Source organism: Cryptomeria japonica, chromosome 4 (assembly GCF_030272615.1).
Source record: "Cryptomeria japonica chromosome 4, Sugi_1.0, whole genome shotgun sequence".
Classification (NCBI taxonomy): domain Eukaryota; kingdom Viridiplantae; phylum Streptophyta; class Pinopsida; order Cupressales; family Cupressaceae; genus Cryptomeria; species Cryptomeria japonica.
In genome coordinates, this window is record NC_081408.1 from 424,480,191 (window position 1) to 424,503,535 (window position 23,345).

Genomic DNA, 23,345 nt, shown 5'->3' on the forward strand with positions numbered 1-23,345 from the left:
TTCCAACAATAAGTACCCCATGCACAGGTGAATGTTATCTTTTCTTGATCTTCAAGGACGATTCTTATTTGATGGTATCCTGATAAGCCATCCATTAATGAAAACATCTCATGCTCTACTGATAAGTCCACAAATATATCAATGTTGGGTAGTGGGAAATCATCTTTGGGACATGCTTTGTTCAAATCTCTAAAATTGGTGCAAACTCTTATGCTTTTATCCAACTTTGACACTAGTACAATGCTTGAAACCCATTCTGGATAGGCAACAGGTCGTATGAAACCCACATCTAATAGTTTCTTTAGCTCAACTTTTACAAGAAGAGCAATATGTGGATGCATCTTCCTTTGCTTTTGCTTAACTAGTTTTGATTTTAAATCCACATTGAGATGATGCATTATAAGATCTGGATTAAGTCCCAACATGTCAGCATAGGACCAAGCAAAATTTATTTGTCTTTGTCTGAAGAATTCCATCTATTCTTTCCTCTCTTTATCTGATAATGAGGCAGCAGAATGAAGTATCTTGGGATCCTTTGATGTTCCAATGTTTATTGCTTCTGTTGGTTCTATTAGAATAGCAGATCTCTCCTGAAAATACGCAGGGAGGATGTCAAACTTTCCATCTTCTAGCGCCTCCAAGAGGTTTTCACTGTCAAATACATCCTTTATTTTCCCTTTTGATCAAATCTAGTGTTGAAATGGTTTTCAACAGTAGGTCTCTTTCCTTGTTTTGTTTCAATTTTGTGACTGGAAACTTTGGCATTCTCCTGACTGCAAGAAATGTTATTGATTCCACCATGGAAGATATCTTAGGTGTTATGGGTTCGACAACATTAAGATGCACAACTAAGTCATGATCATTGGAAAATACATCTAATTCAGGGTTTTCTAGATTATCCCAATCAATTAATTCAAGATGAAGAAGAGGTAAATCATAATCATTGTCATCGTTAGGTGCTTCAAAGTTCATGACATAATGGTCATATTTTGGCATAGAGTAGGTAATCTCATAGATAGAATGATCTTGAGGATTATCTCTCCCAAGTATTCTCCAATTAGTTCTAACAAAATTAGTATTAGCATTTTGTGGTTCACACTCAAATGGATCTTCATTTGACGTTTGTCTCTTAAACAAATGGATTATATCAACACACACGTCTTTATTACTGCAAGTTCCTTCTTGATTCATTTGCATTTTGAAGTTGACATACTAGTGCACATGATATAGAGAATTCTTTTGCTATCTTTTGTCTTCTTTCAAACTCAGCTTCTTCTGGACTAATAGTCAATTCTACTTGACTATCTCTTAGTTCTTCTATGGTTCTACCATACCTTGGTACATCTTGCTCTTTATTTGATAAAAATCTGATATTTTCGGATGCTTGATCTATATATGTTTTTGCTTCTTGTGGAGTTATTTCTTTGTCTTTGTCATCCCCTTTCTTTTGTTGTGTTGTATATACCTCTTTTCTCTGGATTCTGAGTTCTTTTTGTCTTCTTTCTAACTCCATCTTTTGTTTTGTAATAAACAAGTCTTCCTTTGTGATAGTTGCTTGCTCTTCATTTTTTTCTTCACTTGATATAATAGATGAGACATCTGGACCCCATTCATATTCATTTGAATTTGTCTCTGAACCATTGTCTAGGGCTATACCACTATACCACACAGGAATGTTGTACGGTACAAAAAGTTCTCTGATTTCTGCCATCTCAATTTTCACTACTTCTGGAATATCTTGTTCCGATTTTGCACTTGCTCGTATTCCTTGAAATTGTTGACAAGATTCTTCTTTTCTTTTGATTGCAATCTCTTCTTGTTGTTTCTTATGTTCTTCTTGTTTCTGCTTATTGGCTACTATTTCAGTTGTTTGATGTAGCTTTTGTTGCCATTGTTCTTCTTTAGAGACTGATTTCTTTCTCCACTTTGGCTGTTGATGATTATGTTGCTTTTGATTTGTTTCTAGATATCCAAGCCCTGATTTATCTTCTTTAGATTGTGAGTGGGGACAAATAGGTTCTGAAATACCTTGATGTCGCTTACCAATTGGTACTTTTCCTTCACATCCCATTTTTTGCATGATTTTATAACCATTGCCATATTGTTCTATGGGAATATTGACTTCTGCAGCTGTTGCTATAGTTTCATTTTCATCTTTGTACAACCAACCAAGAATGTCCCTGTCTTCAGTTTCTTCTTCAAGGGTTCTAGCTCTAACAAATGCTCCATTAAACATATCTTTTGATTTCTCTGAGGTCTTTGATTGGATATTTGTAGGCTTTCCATATGACTTAGGTGAAAGTGGAAAATTATGCAAAGAATATTTTCCCATTCCTTCATCATTCAATTTGAGCTTTTTCTCAAAGATTTCCTATAACTTTTTTTGAATTTCTTTGGTAGGATATACTAACTCTCTGTTATGTGGAGCTCTTGTATCTTGTGTTGGCTTCAAATTATTGCAATATTGGCTAGAGTCTACAATTATAGTGACCTCTTGTCCTTCATGAGGAAATTTTACACATTTATGATATGCAGAAGGAACTGCTTGCCTGGTGTGAATCCACGGTCTTCCCAGAATAATGTTGTAAGAGAGGTTCAAATATAAAACCTGACATAATGTATTCCTTTCCACAGGTCCTATTTTGATTGGCAACACCACAGTTCCTTTAGAAGAACACTTTGATTCATCATAAGCCTTAATAGTTATTTTCTTCTTCGGATCTACTACATTTTCTGAATATCCCAAAGCTTTTATTAAACTTAATGCACAAATGTTTAATCCCGCTCCACCATCTATGAGTACGCGTTTGACATGATTTTTATTAATGGTGACTTCAACATGTAAAGGAGCATTGTGAGGATGTTGCAAGGACGCATCATCATTTTTAGAAAATGATAAGCAATGAGGGGCTATAAGGTGTCCCACCATGTTTTGGAATTGATCCACATCCAAGTCTTTTGGAACTGTTGTTTCCACTAAATCTTTTTCCAAAATTTTCTTATGCATAGGTGAAACTTTGAGAAGTTCCAAAATTGATATTTGAGCGGTTATCCTTTGTAATTGCTCTACTAAATTGTATTGTTGTGAAGTGGATGTTGAGTCTTTTATTATACTCAAAAAGGTGACCTTTGCTTTGCTTCTCGTAATGACATTGATTGACTCTGAAGGTGGATTATCCTTAATAATGATGACATTTACCACATCATCATATGTATAAGTGTAGTTCACTTTTTCTTTTTCTTTGTCATATTTTAATTGGGATGGTTCACCTTTGTCATAATTCAAGAGTGGAGTTTTGAAAGCTAGGTGTGATTCATTTGTCTTATGGCTATCCACTGTGATAGTTCCATTATCGATTAGATCCCGGATAAGGTGTTTCAATCTCTGACAATCATTTGTTTGGTGTCCTTTAATTCGATGGTAATTACAAAAATGATTGTCATTCCACCAATTAGGCTTGACTGGTGGTTCAATAACTTCTTGCTTCTGGTAAAACAATCAGTTTGTTTGCAAGAAGAGTTTTTAAAGTTGATTCTAATGGTTCTCCAATGTTTATGAATTTCCTGTGAGGATTGGAGAAGAAAGAATTGGCTTTATTGCTTTCTTGATTGTTATTGTTTGGGATTTGACTTGATAGATTAAAAATTGGTTGTTGTTTTGTAGCACTATTGTCGTCATTTCCTCCATTGATGACATTCCTATTCTTTGACCAAAATTTGGGTTTGTCATTGTTGTTGTTGTTGTTGTTGTAAGAATTATTGTAAAGTTTTAGCTCTCCTTTCTTTACCAATACATCTTCTATTTTTAGACCATTCTCACTCATCTTAGCGAAGGAGGGAGGACATTGCATTTTTAATCGATAACTCATTTCACTGATAAGATTATCAATCAATATGTCCATCTTTTCTTGATCAGGTACATCTCTTGGATACTCATTAAACATCCATTTCCATCGCTGCAAGAAGATCATAAAAGATTCCCCTTTCTTTTGTTTAACATTGCATAAATCTAGCATTGTTATCTCATTCCTTACATTGTAGAAATACTATGAAATAAATCTATTCACTAGTTCTTCAAAAGATTTGATTTCGGATGGTAATCTTGAAAACCATTCCATTGATTGACCATTTAAACTCCTAGGGAGAAGACGCATCAGGTAAGTTTCATTGTGCGCAAATTCCATACTCATAGTACAAAACTCCCTAATGTGATCCCGAGGATCAGATTTTCCATCGTATTTGTCATATTTAGGTATCTCGCAATGCTGTGGAAATGGTGCCATATTTAAATTTTTACGAAAAAGATATGGGTAGATATCTTCTAATGAATACTTCTTGGAGCTTGTTCCATTTTGCATATCTTGTATCTGTTGTTGCAGAGTTTGCATTTGTTGAGTGAGGTTTGACAACGAATTATCCATATAGTTTCTCCTTATTTCTTCGTAAGTTCTTTTATCACTATGTTCTTTTCTTGTGCCATCCCATTCTTTTCTTGTCTCTTCATGACTTTCTTTGTTCTCATCTTTGTTATTTGGATCATCTATGTTTTGGGTGTTACTTGCCTCCGCATCTTGTTTCAAGCATTCTATGTTAAAGTCTTGTGGCAATTAAGCTCCTGATTTTGCCAACATCAAAAGATATTTCTCTTTTTGTTTTGCCAATAATTTTTCCATTAGTCTATCAAATTTGAAATCTTGCTCAAGGTCTCTAATGGTGCTATTGACTGCTTCTTCATCAACAACTGTATACCCAAAAGTTTGGAATATCGGATTATCTTCTTCCTCCATTTATTTTTGTTGTTTTCTAATTTGTTCGTATTGAGCTCTAGTCCAAACTGGCATGTGATTGTTTCATTTTTTTTTTGAAGTTTCCAAAGGACAACTCAATAAGTGATTATTGGTTTAGGAAGATATGCTTTGTTGATTTTACCACTATTATTTGTTCATTGTGATAAAGCGTCTCTTTGTTGAAAAGCAAATCCTTGCAAAATTTCTCCATCAAACTCTGTCTCGCAGCCACGTAAGTAGTGACGAAAACAGTGTAGGAATGTCCTATATTTTAATAAGATATTGCGATTGATATACAAGAATCTTATTCTTTTCTGGGTAGCTTTATAACTGGGTTTTCTTTTCTTAAGGTGATACTTAAAATTCATATATAAGCATCTGATAGTTCACAAGTTTGTTTGCTTCCAATGTTGGTGCAATTCTGATTTTGATATGGCCTAGGTTCAAAATAGGAAAGATATATCCAAGATAATGAACACAAGATGAATTGATCAAGCTTCGTGATAGAGGATTTGATATATCTTGATGAGAGACTTGACAATGATGTTGATTTTTTTGCACTTAAAATGTTTGAATCAATAGCTTGTTGAATGTTTATGCTTATGGAAACTTTTCAGAAATAGCACGTTGGATTAGTGACCTAGTTTGAAAATGTGTGATAGTTTAGAGACAAATCTACTCAAGAAGTGTTTTGATACCGATGCTGAAATTTTGGTTTGATATGCTTTTTAGATGTGAAAAAGATTTTGTGCTAACTCTTGTGGCCAAGCGTATTAACTTATGGTATAATAGCACTGTTTTGTTGTTTGAAAGCGCTATTCTGATTATGTTTGAAGGATTCTTCTCAAATCCTTCAGCAAGTTGTTGGATTTTCGCTCATTTTTTTTAGATGATGATTTTCTTAAATTTGTGAACATTTTGAACATGTCCTAGACATAGAAGACACATGTTTTTGAAAAACAAAATGCATAAGCAAGTACAAATCCTATGGCAAGCTGAGACAATAATTGTTGAATCTCACATGGGGTTTCCCCTGAGGCTACGGTATTCAAAGCAGATATTTAGATGCTTGACCGCATTGGCTCCACCCTCGGCACTCACTTCTCCGGGGAAGCCAAGCACTAGTTTCCATGAAAACTCCCCATGGAAAACTTTATATCTCTACTAAGAACTGTATGTGTGTGAGTCGCTTCAGAGGTCCGACCTCCTATGCTAATAACTAGAAGGATTTTGGCAACTAGTACAAGTGGTTTTTAGTAAAGGCTTCCAGTCATGTGGCCATAGATGCGACACTTTCAGCTATGTAAATACAAAAGGTTCCCAACCTATAGAGGTTACACTCCATAGGGTTTATGGGGAAACATAGTGTCAGTATGAACTTATCAGCACATGTTTCTTGTGACTTTCGTCACAAACATGATTTACTTAGAGTGGATTGGAAGGACTCGGTATTAGCCCGTTTCCACTTTGGGTCATTCCCCTCTCACTGCCCCCCTCAAGGCATCTCAGGAAGGCAGACCCTCTAAAGGTTATATATAAAAGAAAGTAGGTCTGGTTTTCTGATCACCGTATGACGGTGAGAGCATACTTACCTACTACTTCATCAAGCACGGAAAACACAAGTCCATTTTAGCTTTTGTAAATCTATGTGCAACTATTTTAAAGAAGTCACTAAAAAATGCAAGTTGCATGTTATTAATTTATCCCCCTTAGTTAAGCTAAATGAGCATGACATGATGTGTTACTTTCCAAAATAGAACTCTTAATTAACTAGGTGAGGAAATGCATGAAATTTGTTTTAAAAATAACCCTGCATATGCATGTCAGTAGTTTGAAAAATTTAAGTTCTTGGACATTTGGACCTACAAGAAAAACTCTGTCAATTGCAAACAAAAGCGCTATCATAACAAATGTGTTGTCTTTCACCTCAAAAGCGCTAACCTGAAACACAAAAGCACTGCTCTGCGGACTAAGAAGCAAGAATTCTCTGACAAAAGCGTTAACCAAACTAAAAAATGTGTGAACCTGAAGGACAAAAGCATTATTCTAAAGATTAAATGTGTTGATTTACAGACAAAGGCACTAACCTAAATGACACATGTGCTAACCTGAAGGACAAAAGTGTTGTCAGAACTCACACAGGCATGAATCTGTATTACAAATGCATTAAATTTTCTTTTTGTGAGAATTAGATAGGATATTAGAAAGAATATGCAAGGCTCTAAGCCCCACAGTGGGTGCCAAAATGTGTCAACTTGAATTTCATCATCAAAATGCTACCTGCAACATGTTAGTTTCACAAAATACAAAGGAAATGCTATAGGAAATCCAAACTCAACCAATGAAACTACATGAAATACATATAAAATAAAAATACTATTATTACCTTCATGATTTATGTCTCATTGTATCCTAACTCCACTGTTCCTTGTTACAGATAGTGTGCTCTCAGACGAGCATTGATGGCTTCCAAGATGGCATCTGAAGAATTGACTGATAACTGATAGTTAACTGATACTATGATATGCAATGCTAAATGATTATGCTATTTGCTTCAAGATTAAAACTCACAGATGCATAAGTTTTCACAAATGATTAGCTTTGAAAACTCACTTGAAGACTAACTCTCTCTCAACTTAAACTCCTGATCTTATAGACTTTGAGAGGATAAGATGACGTGGCCCAGATCAACGATCATGATCAGATCTACAGATTTGGATGGCTGTGAGCAAAGGTGAAGGTTGAGAGAAAGGGGGAAGGAGAAGACAAGTGTCACTCATCTCACCTTGACTAAGTTGTTGACCGAGGGAATCCAGGGATGGTTGGAGAAGATTTAGGCATGAGAGGACAAGACTCAAGTCCTTCCTAAGATGTAGGGATGTTGGAGGGAATATAGAAGAAGGTTATGGAATATGTGTATGTACACAATATTTCATTAAATTTGGAGGTTGAAGATAAGTGGCTAATAAATGATTTATTTATTTTATTTTGTTGAATTAATTTAGCCACATGATGAATGAGTTGGCAAAGGAAAGATGAAGTGGAGATGGAAGGTGAGTTGGAAAAAGGATTTAAATAATTTTAGGAAATCATTTAATATTTGAGACTATAGGATAGAAGATAATCATTAGATATTATATATTTGAATGATTGGAGGGGATAATTAAATATTAGATATTCAATTAACTGATTATAAGAATAATTAAATATTGGATATTTAATTAATTATAGGAATAGGATAGATGAATTAATTAATTAAATATTTCAATTAAATTAATTAATAGAAAGACACGAAATGAATTAAATAAATTAATCTTTTCAAATTTACTATTTAATAGAAGAATAATTATTAAATAAATATAAAATATTTATTTAATCGCTCATAGCCATTTTTATGTGTATACAATAACTGTTGCGAGGATAAATGCAGATGTAGATGTTAGGCTAGAGGAGCATACCTCTTTTGTGTTTGATGATGAGTTCATCAAATCAAAGGAATTTAGGTCCTTCCTGTATCATTTTAAAGGAAAAAGGCTAAGAGAAGCAATGCCTGATATCACACCAGAGAATGAGGCAGAGATGCTTAGGAAACTGAAGGTTGATATCGATGCAGAGGTAGAAGGCATGACCCCTCAAAGGGGAAGGTAGATTCTAGTAGAGGTGGGAATCATCCTTTTTCCAGGCTGAGATCTTAGCACATCTTTTATTTTTGATAGCCTATTGCATTCAGAGAAGAAGCATTTCAAATTGGACATTCAAGGCATGAATGACATCTTCATTGGATCAAGATATGCTCCAGATGATGAGGCTATGCATTTGTGCGCTCTTTACCCCCCAAATAAAAGGCCAAAGATCATAGATGTGGACAAGGCTTTTGGATACATGATGAAGTTGAGGTTGGAGAGGTTGATCCCATGGTCACAACAAATATGGGAGTTGATAGCTCAAAATTAAATAAAGCACAGATGAAGATATTGATGAAAGAAGCGAGAAAGTATAAATCATTGTATGAAGAAATTTTGAGAAGTAGGGGCCAGCCTATACCCCAGATAGAAGACGAATCCAAACTGAAAAATAAGTGTGAAGAATTGTACAAGGAAAATAAAAAATTGAAGGAAATAATACAAAGCATAAGGACAGACACAACATGTGTCTTATTGTCAAAATGATTTGAAAATCTGTAAAAGGTATTAGAGGAATTCTGGACTGTTTACCAAAAAACCATGGATAACACATTATCGCACCAAAGGATCCTTGATAGGTTAAACATGCTACTGCAGGATCATACATTGAGTGACAAAAGGATCAATAAAGTCAAAAAATTAATTGACACTCATCAAGGATTCACAGTAGAGTTGAATACTAAATATGAGGAATGTAAAGGGATTGTTAATCATGGATTTTCAAGCGTGGTAGATGATACAGGGGTTATGAAGGATAAGCACCAGTGGATTACCGAATGCAGATCTCTACTTAGTTCATCCCTTAGTGTTGCCCATGCGGATGCGTTGGACGTGAATGAAACAGGGGAACAAGTTGAAGGTTTTGTTACATCAGAGATAGCGGTCAAAGATATTATCTTCAATGCTTGCACATATAAAGAGGAAAAATATCTTCGGCATATCCAGAAATATGGTCAGTGGTTGGATGGAAAGAGTTAGTCTATGTCATTGTAATGTGTTTTAGTTATAGCAGTTAAGATGGATAGTTAGTTTTTTGATAGTCTTAGTTTGTGCTAATGAAAGAGTGTGTCCTTTCATTCACATTTTTTAAGTCACGTATATATGATGAGTCATTTCATACTCTATAGGGGACTATTATCCTTTTTATATTATCTGTTGGAACTTGTAGTGTTATGTAAGATAAGTCTATAGAAATAAAAATCCATCTTATGCAAACAAGTATAATCATGAAGTATATGTGAGTCTGCAGTTTTTGTACACCAATTGTTCCCAGAGATTAATATACAAGGTTCGTTGTTTTCATCTTTAGATCATTTCATGTCATATGATGTTAATGATTTAAAATCTTTTGGATAAATCTATATAAGATTTGTTGCAATGTTTTATCATCTATTGGTATAGAGATAGCAGAATTGTTTTTGTTGTTTTGATAGCATACATTGAAGATATTGCAGTGATAGTTTGTTTCTTCACACTGTCTCCAAAGATTACTAGTATTTGTCCATTAAGTGACATGTAAACTGCCAGATAAGGCACTGATTTGTTATTGGTTTCTCGTGAATACATTAAATGTGCACAAAGTCCTCACTAGAGAAATATATTACTAGTTTTTACTTGCCTTGTTCTTTCATAATTACTCTTAGTTCAAATAGCATTATGTTATAACTTTTATTCGCATCCAATTATACTCAAATTTCAAATTAAAACAAGTTAAAAGCATATCAATAAAGAATAGTTGCAGGAAATTGTTTGTCAGTCCTATAAATAACTATTTTCAATAATTTAAATTCACTATAAAGAAATCTCTTTATGCTTTGGAGATTAGGGTATACCCACCTAGGTTTAGTGGAGCCTAAAGTGTAGAGGAATTTGGTCTTCGATCATTCCTATTTGTTAGCCAAGGCTGATTGGATCAGTTAGGGATTTGGCAAGCCCTTTTGATTCCCAATCTATGGTTTTGGGAACCAACACTTAGAACTGATAATATGCATTTGGAGATGCAATCCTTTTCAGTTCAACCTTTTTTGTTGCAACGAGCATTCCAACAATCAGTCATTCCTTTGTATTTTTGCAGTGAGAAGTCCGACAATGAGCCACTTTTGTAATCTAGCAGTGAACCACCCATTTTGTAAACACCATATAGCTAGTTATATTCTCCTAAGAGGTAACACTCTTTGTGGTTTTTTCCATTTGGGTTTTCCACGTATAAAATCCGGTGTTTTTCTTGTGGATGTGTTCTTCATGGTTATTCTTTATTTGTTGTTTTATATCTGTTAAGTTTTTTTGATGAAGATTGATATCTCTGTGGATGATTAAAGTTTGAGAAAAGTTTTTATATCTGTGGGAATAGTGATTCACCCCCCCTCTCAATATTCTGGTCCTTTCAACCTAATAGATAATTGGTATCCAATCACAAAGGAACTTATTTCTATGATCACCAGCTTGGTAAAGGGTGATCAATGAGCTTTAATCATTAACACAATCATCAACCCTGACGTGAGGTATGTTGCCTACGACATCTCTTATAAAATCTATTCCAGGAATAGGGAAGGTGTCACCTCGACAATTGCAGTATATATGGCACATATGCTTATAGTGGAAAACAAATTGTTTTACTTGTGTGAATTATTGAGAGAATTGTTGTTAGAGAATATCAAGATGACAAAAGAGAAGAATTATGCTTTTTGGTTTGGGTCATTTCTTTTAAGTTTGTCTATGTACTATTTGGGATCCCTTCCGACAAAAGATAATGTCATATGGGAGTCTGGTGTTCTGATTGCAAGGTAGATATTTAGATATTTAAACAGTCTGAATAATAAAGAGGAAGCTTGTGATACCTATTTCAAAGTGTTTATGGACATGTGGAGTGTTGGCCTAGTATCTGTATCTTTCATTTCCGGTTCTGGAGGTTCGTCTTTTGAAAAGAAGAAAAGGAGATAGCCTATTCCTGTTAGTATTTTGAAGCCAAAGAGAAGCAAGGTAGAAGATGTTGTTGTGATTGATGATCCAGAATCTCCTGTAGCTGGAGGAGATTTGGTTGTTGTAGAGTAGGAAGTCGGATAATCAGACGATGAATCTAATTTGTTGAAATTGGTTGACAGTGTGGATGGAAACAAGAAGATTGGTGTGATGTGGCTGACTTTTGTCGAGTCAAATAGAATTGAAAGCATTATGTTAAATCATTTAATCTAGAACAACATGAGCCTTAAAGATATCAATAATCTGCTTGTGGAATCTCTAAATGAAGTTCTAAAGGAGAAGTTCTCTAAGCAATCAGTCGAAGAAAATTTTTTGGATATACAAAATCTATTGAATGAATGTGTTAATGTGCAAAAGATCTTATCACCATGTATTGAGGAATTAAGGAATTGTATCCGTAGTGTCAGCAGAGTCTATAGGTATTGTATCTCTTGGTTGATAGCTATAGTGAAGCACACAAGCAAAATTGATGCTATTGAAGATGAGCTAACAACCTTTGGCAAATCTTTTGATTTTTCTGAATGATAAGGATGGTGAGAAAAATAAAATAATCAATTCTCTTCAAGATGAACTCTAATTGCTGCAAAGGTAGAGACAAAAATTTGTGAACATGTTTTGGAAGGTTAAGGAGATTGTTAAGGCCAAATTAGAGCATTTTTCAGTGTTGCTTTGGAATGCAGTTAAGTATGAGTAGAACCCATCTGCTGCGGATAAATTTTCCCATGTAGTTGATCTGTTAGTAGAGTGTAGAATCTTTTCAGTTAGCATTAAATTAGCCATACATTCTTGGGAAGCTCTTCTTCTAGATCTGAAGTGTTTATCTTTCCAAAGAGTGGCTAAAGGTTCTTGTGCAATGTTCAAGTTCTCACATTTTTGTAGTTGTATATATCATGTTTTTCTTCTGTTTTCTTTTTCAATCTTTTTTCATCGAAGGCATCCTTTGTCCTTGATGTCAAAAGGGCGAGAAAGGAGTGTGGTTTCAAAGGAACGTGGTTTCTTGGATTTGAGGAGTTGCATGAGTAAGGGAGAGTTGTATGCATTTTTGTTTTGGATATGTTTTGTCTGTTGGAAACAAGGAACACTGAGAGGGGGGGGGGGGGTGAATCAATGTTCGGTAATTTTTAACATTCTTAATCTATCCTTTAAACCACTTAATGCAAATGAATAAAAGTAGAGAGCAAAAACACAAAGAAAATAACAATAACACCATAACACCAGGATTTTTACATGGAAACTCGGTTAAGGGAAAAACCGCGGTGGGATTGAGACCCACAATATTAATATACCTTGTTAGAAGTATAAAAATATTACATGAGGGTAATGCACATGCATTTAGGCACACTGCCTAGAGCTCACTGCTCAAATTACAATAAAGGCTACAACCATAGAAGGCTCACTACCTTACAGATGATTATAGATAATAATTGGAATGTCTGAACTAACAAACAACATCTGCAAATGCCAAAAATAGTTCTGGTTAAGCTCAAAATACTATGTTTAGCAACATTGCCCTGTTCTGATATTCTACTATACTCTGGAGCTCAAATCTTTCACTTACGCAAGTGAAACTGCACACAATCGGCCATACGCACACCACATATAACCATCAATACCAAAAATGGTCAAATCAATTGCTCTTATATATTCGTAACATCAAATTGAATCTTTTTCATGCTCGCCCAAAAAGCATAACCCACAAATGAAATGTGTTACCCAAGTCGACTTAATTCAATCCAAAACAATCAAGCGGACCAAAACAAATTGTCCACACGCTTCCCAAATGTTGGCTTATCATCCTTAAACACACAAACAATCACCAAAATCACTTCGCACAATCTACACAATGAATCTTCACATGTTATTGTAGACGTATAAATCTGCCCACTTTCCTAAGTGAATATTTAATATTCATTTTAACCTCATTCCTCTATTTAATTAAATTCTTTATATTCATCTATTTGATTGAATAAATTGCTCAATTTATTTAATTAAGTTCGCCTAAGCCTTTTCTAACCTTTAATTAAATAAATCACTTTATTTAATTAAATCCCCTTTCTCCCTTTTTAATTAAATTTACATTTAATTAAATTGATCCTTGTGAATAAATAAATTTAATTTATTTATCAAATCCCCCACTTGTATTTATGCAAGTTGCATCTATTTGATTGAAATAAAGCAATTTTATTTTAATTAAAATCCGTTTCCCTCCACTTGCATTTTCCCACATCTCCCACTTGCCTCCCTAAACCCTTAAAAGAATATTTTAATCAATTCTAATTTAGCCTAATCCATCTCCTAAATATTGTCACATCCCTAAGCAAAGAGAAGTCACTTCTCAAAGCCTTCAAAGTCTTTGAAAACCATTAAAGGCTTTATGTCCTCAACAAGTTAACCCTCAAAATCTTCCAAACCATTAAAGGCTCTTACATAACCATTAATGGTTAACTCAACCTTCTTGCATGATTAGAGACTTTCTCTCTAACTCAACCCTCATCTAACCTAAGGGTCTCATCAAGCATTCATGGCTTTGACCTTGGTTATCCTATTTAACCCTTGTACAAGAGTTTACCCTTTAGGTAAAGGCTTTATCCAATGGATGACCCTGGTCTAACCTTAACCCTTACCTCCTAAGGTAACCATCATGTCTTCTCAAGCATTTAATGCTTCTTTCATCTCCTCTCAAGCAACCTCTTGTTGACAATTGTCACCATTTCATTTGTGAGAATTGTAAACATGGATTGATAACTTTCAATCCTAGCCCTTGTTAAGATTATCCAATCTTGACCATCAATTTCCCTATTTTTCCTATAAATAGAGCTCTCATTCTCTCATTTTGAGATATCCAAGTTTCATGCATCTAATCTATAGTCATTTTACTAAGCATTTAGCCTCTCTTTGATAAAAATCATCTTAATAGCATTTAGAAGTAATTTTAAATATCATAGCATATCCATGTTAGACTAGTATATATTGTTAGGATATGATTACTACTTTATCATAACATCATATTCATGCTAGTTAAATCATCATAAATTCAATATCATACATATCTAGGAATACATTCATGCTAAATAAATCAAATATCACTCATTCTTGGAGTTGTCATTCCTAAGTCACTTTGCTCAATGATCTAAGAGCAAAGACATTGACTTGAGGGATCTTATGAGATAGAGAACAATGGAATATCCCTTGGGAAGTTGAGCTATTCAATATAGCTCCATAACTTGCACCAAGAGTCCCATTGGTGTGTGGATCTTTTTGGAACCTGACTTTTGAGTTTTTGAACACCATATTTCCTGCACATATTTTTGGCGCCCACCGTGGGGCTCAACCTCATTAATCACATTGTTTTTGATGCAAGAACAAGATTGCAAACACGCAGAAAAGTTGAGTTAGCACGTTGGACCCTTTCTTTAGCGCATAGTAACCTTTTGTTAGTGCTTCCGGTACACTGTTTAGTGCATAGGACTCATTCTCTAGCGCACATAGACACTAGGATAGTGCATAACACTTCAGTTAGTATAGCGCATGCAGTAACCAGCGTAGCCCATATGAGTCATTCTGTAGCGCATCTGTAGCTTTTTGTAGTGCATCTACACAAAAGTCTAGTGTGTGATTCTGGCAGAAGCAAAAACATAATTTGTAACAAAAACAAAAAGTTAGGCTTGTTTAACCTCACATCAGATCTAAATTTTTCACTAACTGGTATTTTTGCTGCAGGTTACTAATCTTTATTTGTAGGTTGGAGGAGTTTCATTTTAGACATTTCAATATTTTTGTTTCTAACTTTTTTAAGTTAGTTTTAAAAATAGTTCATTTTCTTGTTAGTTAAAAAGAACAACAACCTCATTTTCATTTGGTGTTGCTTTAAAAAGAACAACCTCATTTTCAAACTTTTGCAAAGGATTAAAGGGAACCTCATTTTCATTTGGTATCGCTTTAAAAAGAACAACCTCATTTTCTTTGGTGTTGCTTAAAAAACAATTTCACCTTCCTTTGGTGCATAAAAGGATCCATTTTTTATTTTCTTTACAAAGGATAAAAAGAACCTCATCTTTGTTTTTGTGCAAAAGAAAAAGAGAAATTTTTCATTTCGCGATTTTAATTTTGTTGACCAAAATCGCGATTTCTTTTGTTGACCAGGATTTCATTTTCTTGAATAGAAAATCATTGCTATGAAAGGTTAAAAATAACACCACGCTTTTTGGAGCAACATTACCAAATAGAAAGTTAGAAAATCATTGCTTTGAAGGTTGAAAAGAACACTTGGGTGCCTTGTCTCGAAAGTGGAAGGTATATGCTCTCTCCTTAACTGGGTGACCAAAAAGCCAAACCACTCTTTTATGCTTTCTTCATTTCAAGTAATTAACTCCTTTAGCAGGCCTGCCCTCTCAAGTTTCTCTTAGAGCACCATTTAAATGGTCGGTGAGAAGGGAACAACCTAAGTGGGAAATGACTTTATTGCCAAGTGTTCCAACCCACTATAATCAAAAGTGGAGGCTGACGAAAGTCCCCTTCAATGGTTTTGCTCAGCGATTAGCCTTCCCCTAGTATCTTTAAGATATGTAAAGCATTTGTTCTAAAGGTTGGGAAGCCTCCTGAGGGAGTTTATCACTGAAGACTGAACAAAATCCTGATTGAGAACCTTAGAACTAGAAACTTTGAGCCGAGTCAGTACCAAACATCTTCAATATCATAGTGCAAGGGTGGGGAAGAATCTGCCCCTAAGATCTCTCACCATATATCTCCCAAGATAACTACTCAATTGTGAAGCAATTCACTTGAACTCAATTTCTGGCAAAAGACAAAAAAATGGGCGCCCCCTAGGGAGTGACAAGGCTATTTGAGCTGACGGAGTATCGAGACTAGTTGGTTATGATATTGTTGATGACCCTTGAGTAAAGAGTCTATCTGATTTGTATTACTTGTTATCCAATCCAGTGAAACATCGGGGATTTGAACACATCCTCACAGAACATACACTATTTGTCTAACATAGGCAAAATTTGTTATCTCTTTTGTGTGCCATGTTTGCAATTTATTTTTTAGAAAATCATCCATCAAAAACACAATTGTTAAAAATCCCAAAATAGCAGAAAACAAAGAAATCAGGGCAGCTTAGCGCATAGGAGCAACTTCATAGTGCGTATCAACCATTCTATAGCACATCTGCACCAAAACTTAGTGTTCTCAGCCTTCACTTTAGTGCATAACCAATTTCAGACTAAGTAACTTTTAGTGGTGATTTGCGATACCAAATTAACACATTTTAACATCAACTTAGCATGTAAGAGGCATATCTTAGCGCTTTTAGCCCAAACATTAGCACTTTTTAGCGACATTTTAGCGCGTAACATTTCAAGTCAAAAAAATTTCAAACAATCTCAGTCAACACGTAGAAGAGGAAGCTTAGCGCATAGAGAACTTTATGTGGCACATCTAGACCATTTGTTAGTGGATCCCATCTCTGTCTTACTGTATATTCAAAATCAGGAAAAAACAAAGAGCAAACCGGGTATTTCGGGAAAATTTTATCACCAGTTGTGAGTACCCTTTTTGGTCCTTTGTCAAAATCAGTAGTCAAAATCCAAACCAGATTATCAAAGAAAATAATTCCAAAATCAAACAAGCATCCTTAGAACAATTTTTTTGAATCTTAAACTAGCTCGGGATAAGACTTCATCCAACCAAAATCAGGCAGAACCATCACATTGATCAAAATTCCACCATCTAACGGATCCTATCACAAAAAACATACCAAGTTTAATCCTTAATTTGTCAAATCAAGTTTCCATATCGGGAGACTTTATCCATGTCATTTGACACACTTTGTCGTGGAGGCAAATCTAACTATACCTCTACTTGATAAAGTAAGCTTGAGTTTTTCAAACAAAGTATCACAATCCAACATAAAAGGAAACCATTGATCATTCATGGATGACCACTCCTCATATTTTGAGAAGAATCACATCGCACATTCTTGCATCACATGCGATTGTATATTCAAGGCAAATCAAACGAGTTTGACAAAGAACCTTTAAGAAGCAACGCTTATATTCAGAAAGCGACATTCAACCAACGCTTAAATCATGGAGGAAGAATCAACCCCACTTAATTCCCACAATTCTGTATCACTTATAATGAAGCTCGACTTGAACCACCAACCCCTTGAGAGAAAAGAAGAAGAAGAAACTTCCTTTACAATGGAGTTTTATTGAGGAACATATTCTATCCACCAAACACCACTAGGAACTCTGATAGAAATCAATGCCCGTTGTCGCTCGCTCTCAAAGAAGCAAGCAAAGAGAATCACAACCAAAGTCAAGTATGGGTCGTAGATTATCCAATCCTTGTGAGTATACTAATCTGGGAGATACAGAGATCACTGAGGAACTTCTCCAAGAATGTCAAGAAAACCCCTCATTCAAAAGGCTCATGGAAAGACTTATTGAAGCAAACAAGGAAAAATATATACTCATGCTAATTAGCAAAGGGGTTACACTTCCTGAAGATTTCGATACCGAAAACTTAAGGAATGTTGATGAAAGAATTTTTAGAACAAGGTCTAGAAATTACGCCTATCAAGACCAACAAAGAGAAGAAGAAACACATGAACAAAATAACACACCCGAACACAACCATGTCCGAACTTGGGATAATATTAATGAAAGGGAGGAAGCTCTCCCTCGACGTACAAATGTACCCATGGTTGCTCTTACACAACAAATCCAAATGCTGCAAAGGCAAATGCAGGACATGCAACAAGGGACCATAGTGCGATACTCCTTGGACGAAATTTGTCCTTACCCCTTTGACAGGAGATTAAACATGATACCTTTTCCTTCGAATTCAGATATACCGAATTATGATAAATATGATGGTAAAAGTGATCCCCATGATCATGTTCGTGAATTTTGTACCATAAGCCTAGAGTTTACTCATGATGACACTTACTTAATGAGACTATTCCCAAGAAGTTTGGGAGGGCAAACAATGGAGTGGTTTTCTAAACTTACACCTCCCATCAGATCATTTGATGAGTTGGTAAACAAATTTGTCACACAATACTCCTATAATATTCAACACGCAATCGCCATGTTGGATGTATGCAACACCATACAAAAAAACAATGAAATATTCATGGTGTTTCTTTAGCATTGGAGACGTATGGTTTCGAGATATCCTTGAGACATGTCTGAAAAGGAAAAGATGGAGATCTTTATCGACAATCTAAATATTGAGATGAGTTATCAACTCAAGCTCCAATGCATACCATCTTTTACCAAGTTGATAGAAAATAGAATCCAATTAGAGGAAGCCTGCATCAAGAAAGGAACTAACTCATCCAACACTCACTCCTTTAACAATCAAAACAACAACAACACTTTAGACAAATCCAGATTTTGGACAAGAAACAAAAAATGTTATTAATGATGGAGGAGTTGATGTTAATGATATGAAGTCCAAACAACCAGTATTAGCTTTATCAAGCAATCCACAATCTAACAAAAATCAAAAAGGTGTTAATCAAGGCACTAACACTTATCCACAAAATACCAATCAAGGACCTTCAATTTCAAACACCAATAACAATACCCAAGGCAACAACAATAACCAAAGGAAACAATGCTAACTGAGGGAATATTACAAACCAGAGAGGTAGCACCAACACTTTCCCAAATAGACACATCTACACAACATTAGGGAAAACCTTAGAATCGGCATTTTGAGAACTCCTGGCGAACAAATTTATCACATTACTGGCCATAAAAAACTTTGAACCCCAGGTCAAACCACCTTGGTGGAATGAATTGCATTTTTGTGATTTTTATTGAAACAAAGGACATCACAAAAATGATTGCGTGAGGCTTAAGAACATTGTTCAGGATATGATCGATAAAGGTGATTTAACGGATGATGGTCTCAAAACAAATGGTGACCATGACGCTTTTAAAAATCCTCTTCCAAATTACAACAAGGAAGGAGCTTCATCATCAAACGATACAAGGGGAGCTAGTATAAATCACATATCGACAGATGATAACCAAATAAATGTCATAAAAATCAAGGACAAACAAGATCATGCATCAATCAATGTGACAACTAAAGCTCAAAATACATCTTGAAAGGGTATACATCAACATCCACCACTATCCCCAAGACTCAATATGATTTGGTTAATCAACTATGGAGAAATCCCACTCAAATATCTATACTCGAGTTACTCAAACTCTCACTGAAACATAAGTACATTTTAGAACAAGCACTAGTTGAAACAAACGTTCCTCAAGATCTGGACATTGATAAATTCCAAGCCATGGTTGCTCATATGACAGGGCCTCATAACCTCACCTTTTTTGAACACGATAAAGTCTCTTTGAGTCATCCGCACAACACTCCCCTTTATATCAAAGTCTTAGTCTACAAACATCGAGTTAAAAGAGTATTAATAGATGGAGGAGCTAGTCTCAATATCTGTACTTTAAAGCTTATCTGTGCATTAGGCTTCTCTGAGCAGTCTATTGATCCAAACAAAAAGATCACCATCAAGGCCTATGATGATGAAGAAAGGTCATCCAAAGGAACAATGATACTACCTATTTAGGTAGGACCGATACAAAGGGACACTATGTGCCAAGTCTTAGACATAGACTTAACATACAATATTCTATTGGGTCATCCTTGGATACATGAAATGCAAGCAGTGCCTTTAACATACCATTAGTGTGTCAAATTCATGTATAATGCACAAGAAATTTCCATATCTGCCAATAATAATCCTTTTCAACATTGCAATGCTATGGGGGCAGCTCAAGACAGTCTGGTTCCACACAATAAGGAAGCTACAACTTCCTCAACATTAGATCCTCATCAAGAAAAACTCAATTCTCTATCCATGGACTTTAAACAAAAGATGAAAATCAAAGATCAAGGCATGGGAGAATACTCTTTTGAACCCATGTGTCTATCAAAATTGCCAACATCACCAAAATCTCATGGACAACCTTCTGCATTGACACATCAAGCAACAAAGCCCATCACCAAGTTTGATGGCAAATTTATCCAATTGGGCACACTAGAAAATGAATCAGAAGAGAAAGACATCCTTAGTTGGCTATATAATGATGAGGAAGAGGTAAGAGATGCTACTCTAGAGGTAGCCATACAAACACAACAATATGGAAAATGATTCCTGATCATACAATGGATGGGATACAACGACAAAGGATCTATAGGCAAGCATCAAGAAGGCATTACAGAACTGCTAGAACCTCCTTCACAATTTTCACGGGACAAAACTGGACTAGGATATGGACACAACATTCCACCTAGGCACAAACAAAATAAGTATCAGAAACCTCAGTGGAAAGCAAAGAAGAAATACAATGAGACCTCATGGCAAGAGGCACTACACTAAGCAGTAGAAACAACAAGGAAAGAGTGAGAACACCAAGAAAAATAGAAACGACAAGAGGAACTAGTCATTCAAATGGAAGAAGCATCTTATGAGAAAGTGCATCATGTATAGGAACCTATTCAAAACAAAGTAGAGTCACCACCCGAAGAAATCACTGCTCCCCAAGTAGAAATGATGTATGAACAAATGCAAAGGGTACAAGCAGGCTCTGATTCTGAATCAAAAAAAGCTACAAGACTGGTATCAATTATCAGAGATCTTTTCTCACCCTACAACATACCTGTCAGCAACACTGAAAGACTTTGGGACAGTACTTCTGAAACTGATTCTAATGACTATGAAGGGGTAGTTGTGCAAATATTACCAAGGATGATGAGGAAGGTACTATCCATTCACACACACCCCTTTCTCAGGAGGGACAACACACATAGTCTCGATTACTTGAATTAGGATGATGACATATCTACGAGGCTAAGGAAAATGAGCAGCGACATTATGAACAAGTCTACACCAAAGATGATACCATCGAAGACCTTGACAATATGATTAACCTAACCAACATCCCAAACAACTTTAACGATACTTCTATCATGACACTTACCATAGCCGATCTTGACCCACCAAATGACTCTCTACCACTTGTATTTCCAGATCTCATAGATTGGGAAGAACCATAACACCCTGATATACCCATTTTCCCAGATGATGAATCCATTCTCCAGTATCTATGTATGATCAACCCAGAAACATGCTCTACTAGCGAACAAAATAATGATATCTACAATCAAGGGAGTGCCAAGTCTCTTAGCCGCAAAAATGAAAGAAACAGAGGATCTAATGTTGAAAACCAGTCAATGGCACCACTAGATCACAAAAAAGTTAAAATAAAGGATGCATCTAAGGGTGAAAACCTTTTTAAGGCACCTAAGGATGGGAGACTTGACACTCTTCCTAAACACTTTCAAGAGCAATCACCCATACACCTAGCAAAATCAAGCAATAAACATCGGTACAAAAGCAACAACTAAAAACATACACCTAGCAAAATCACTAACAGAAGAGGAACAACCAGAGTTTATCAGATTCTTCAAAGAAAAGCAAATCAATTTTGCTTGGTCCTATGTTGATATGCCTAGAAATCCGAACCTCATCATGCATCATTTATCTACTGCTCCAGGAGCTAAGCCAGTCAAGAAGAAATTAAGAAAGATGAATCCGCATGTGGCATCAATGGTCAAAGCTAAACTAAAGAAGTTATTAGACATCAGATTCATTCAACCTATAGACTATGCATAATGGATTTCAAACATTGTACCAGTTTCAAAACTGGACAGAAGCATCAAAATATGCACAAATTTTAGAGATGTCAACAAAGCCTATCCAAAGGATGACTTTCCTTTGCCCAACATCGACATAATTATGGACCTAACAACAGGCCATGCAATGCTATCATTAATGGACTATTTTTATGGCTATAATCAAATCAAGATAACTCCAGAGGATCAAGATAAAACTGCGTTCACCTCTCCTTGGGGAATGTATTATTGGAACATCATGCCTTTTGGCTTAAAGAATGTTGGGGCAACTTATCAAAGAGCAATGACGATAATCTTTCATGATTTGATGCATAGTTTCATGTAGGACTAGCCCAAATAGCAGATAAAAGTCTACCATTCAATCATCTGCTACACAAGAACATACCTTTCAGATGGGAAGCCAAGTGTGCGGAATCATTCTATCAACTCAAGCAATATCTAATGAATCCACTAGTTCTGGTACCACTAATAGCAGGGAAGCCACTCATTCTCTACATATCAACAACAGAAGTATCATTGGGGGCAATGTTAGCACAAGAAGATCAAGAGGGCAAGCAATGAGCTATATATTACATCAGTAGAATATTAAATGGATATGAGATAAATTATACATTCATTGAGAAGGCTTGTTTAGCTATAGTATTCGCCTCTCAAAAATTATGCCACTACATGCTAGCTCACACAATCAAGCTAGTAGAAAAAATTGATCCTCTCATGTATTTACTTAGCAAAGCAGCTCTTACAGGCCGACTGGCTAAATGGGTCATGACTCTAAGTGAGTTTGATATCCAGTACACAGAGCGTCGGGCTATCAAAGGACAGGTAATTGCAAATCAACTAGCTGAAGCACCACTACTAGATAAACAACCAATGCAGGTAGAATTTCTAGACATGGATGTCCTTACTGTCACACCCAAGCAATGGACCCTGTACTTTGATGATTCCTATACCCAAAATGGATCGGGTGCTGGCATCTTGTTCGTCACTCCCAAAGGGCACACAATTCCAAGATCTTATAGACTGATGTTTCCATGTACCAATAACATCGCTGAGTATGAAGCCCTGGTCACAGGAATCAAAATGGCAGTGGAATGGAGAATCACAGAATTGAGGGTTTATGGGGATTCTCAACTAGTCATCAATCAAATTAAAGATAAATATC